The 2,837-nt window shown below is 56.8% G+C and overlaps 1 long non-coding RNA gene across 1 annotated transcript; it reads right to left on the bottom strand.

Moving 5' to 3' along the window:
• Positions 1-613: 613 nt before the first annotated feature.
• On the bottom strand, positions 614-1,136 carry LOC108176569 (uncharacterized). The gene is made up of 2 exons (XR_001793221.4): positions 1,019-1,136; positions 614-932 (listed from the first exon to the last, which is right to left on the bottom strand). It is a non-coding gene; the product is annotated as an uncharacterized LOC108176569 (long non-coding RNA).
• Between the last annotated feature and the right edge of the window lie 1,701 nt (positions 1,137-2,837).

Raw genomic sequence — 2,837 nt, 5'->3', positions numbered from 1 at the left:
CGGGGACCCCCATCTCAAACCCACTTCGTTGGGACTGCACGCGTCCTTTGATTTTATTCTTTGCATTGGTCCACAGAATTGATCAGGTGCAAGGTGGGCCAGGCATTCCCTCACCTCCCTGCTGATGTGGGCCTAGGACCTGGGGGAGGCATTGCCTTCCTTCCCCTGGCTACCAGTTCGATCCCCTGTTAGAATCGCCTTTCATTGAACCTGCACGATTGTGTTTTTATAGTAACCTGGACAGGCGAAACTATGGTACCCATCTTATAGCTGAGCAAACAAGGCCGGCAATAAAAGAACAACGGGGCAAGAGTGGCCGTGATCACAGCTTCCCGACTCCACGGTGAGGCCAGCATTCGCCGCAGCTTTGATGCTGGGGGAGGGGTGAGCAGGGCCGCTGCCCTCAAGGAGAACCCTAAGAAGAAGCTCCTTGGCATCTGGAGCCTGTGAGTTCTCCTGTCCCTACTCACCCCTCCCTCCCCTGGCCCCAGCCTGGCTCCATCTCCCCAAGGCGGGGGTGTGTGTGGGGGGGTGGGGGCTGGGGAATGGGGGGTTTGGGGGGGAGCGCCTCTGTAATTGCAGAGGAGTCCGCGCAGGGTGGGAAAGAATCTGACGTTTGCAAAGGCTTTTTTGAGGGTGATGATTATGGCTGTGACAATGACGAAGCTGTCCATCTCCCACCAAGGCTGGGCCTTTCATTGTTCCTCTCTACACCGTCGGGTCTCTCCCTGCGCTGAGGACTGGTGTTGGAGGAGGATCAGGATTTGCTCCTCTTGAGGGAAGAAAGGGACAGGCTTGGTCGAGAAACAGGGGAACCAGCCCGCCCTTCACCTTCCCGGAGCCGGGCAGAGTGGTGCGCTGACGTGCTCATTAGCATAATATTTGCATAAGGAACAATTGTGGAGATTGGAGCCGTGCCTCAGAGGAAACACCTGCGAGGAACCAGGAACCGTGAATGAACGCCTCTCTGCCCCTCACCCGAGAGCCCTCCCATCCCCTGGAAGTGGCAGGAACTCACGGAGACTGAGGGCGATGGTGGGCGCAGTCACAGCACCTACTAAGCTCCGGGCACGGAAGTGAGTGTTGTTTCTCTTGCACCTCACAAGCTTTGGGGTGGTACGTGTGTGTAACTGTCTTAAGATTTAAAAGTAAAACTATTGGAAAGGCAGAGCGACAGATAGAAAGCGACAATCTTCCAGCCACTGGGTCTCTCCCCAAATGCCTGCATCAGCCAGGTCTGGGCCAGGCTGAAGCCTGGAGCCCAGAACTGAATCAGGGTCTCCCACGCATGTGCCAGGGGCTCAAGCACTTGGGCCATCCTCCGACGCCTCCCAGGATGCATTGGCAGCAAGCTGGAAACCAGGCACTCTGATATGCAATGTGGGTGCCCCAAGCAGAGCCCGCCCCAAGTGGTGCAATTCTTAATCCGAAGCTGAACCTCAGCACCCCAGCCCAAGCTGGCTGACTGCCTTCATGGAGGAGTGGACTTTGACATAGGCTCACATGACTCAGCGCCCTCCAGCTCCCACTGTGGGCCAGAGAGCTCTGGCCTCTCCAGGCAGTCTCCATGGGTTCGGGGTTCTGGGAGGCCTGAAAGCAGAGCTCAAAGACAGGCTCCTACACACACACACACACACACACACACACACACACACACACGCTCCTGCACACACATGCCTGGCTGTCCTGCCTCCCCCCACCCCCCATCCCGCTTCTGGAGGCAGAGGAGCTGGCGGACTTTGGACCATAACCAGGTTAGCCAAGATCCAATTAACTAGTTAGCGCAGGCAGAGCTGGGGGCAGGCAGGGCGCGCAGGAGAGCAGGACGGATGGGTCGGGTAATGTGCAGAGACAGCCAGAGACAGCGGCTCCACTCTAACCTGATAAGCAGCTCCCAGCACTGCTGCGGCCGGCCTGGCAGCCTGCGCCATCTCCATCCCGGCTGCTGGGGGCAGGGGTGACGGCTGCCCTCTGGCCCCCCTCGGCATCCACACACTTGGGCTGCTGCGCAGGCGCTCCTCAGCACCCTCGGCTCTGGCCTCCCCTGACAACCCTCGCTCCTGCTGTCCCTTTCAGGGCTGTGAGGCCGGCAGTGCCTTTCCGTCCAAATGAGGCCAAAGTAGGAAGCTGGGAGGATCCGGTGCAGGTGCTGCAAGCCCCTGGAGACGTGGCGCGGGGAGCTGCAGGAGGAGTACTGGCTAGGCAGAGCGCCCTGCACCAAGCACCGTGCGAGGTGTGAGGACTGCCCCATACACTCGCGTGCACCCCTGCTGGGGTGCGCCCCTGCTGGGCGTATTATTAGAATCCTCCTTTTTCAGATGAGAAAACTGAGGCTTGAAGAGATTAAGAGACCTGCCCAAGGCCACACCTCCATCAAGCCGCCCCAACCCCAAGCCAGCACACTGTATGCTCCCCCTGGGCTAGATCTGGGACAGACAGTACAGTGCTCTCTGACAGCCACACTGCTCACTGGTTCTGCATATCACTTTACAGAAAGATTTATTTATTTATATCTGAAAGGTAGAGTTACACAGAGAGAGATATTCCATCCACTGGTTCACTTCCCAAGTGGCCACAATGCTCAGGAATGGGCCAGCCAGAAGCCATGAGCCTGGAACTCCATCCTGGTCTCCCACGTGGGTGCAGGGGCCCAAGATCCATTATCTATTCCCTTCCAGGGTTCACATTAACAAAAAGCTGGAATCAGAAATGGCCAGGGCACAAACCCAGGTACTCCCATATGGGAGAAGAGTATCACAAGCAGTATTTTAACTGATAGACCAAATACCCACTCCAGATATTTTATTTCTTTTTCTAATAAGATTTTATTTTTATTT

The sequence above is a fragment of the Oryctolagus cuniculus genome, chromosome 6, assembly GCF_051225735.1.
Source record: "Oryctolagus cuniculus isolate XC-2025 breed Fujian yellow rabbit chromosome 6, ASM5122573v1, whole genome shotgun sequence".
NCBI lineage: Eukaryota > Metazoa > Chordata > Mammalia > Lagomorpha > Leporidae > Oryctolagus > Oryctolagus cuniculus.
The sequence above is the reverse complement of the archived record's forward strand: the minus strand, read 5'-3'. Positions and strand labels throughout refer to the sequence as shown.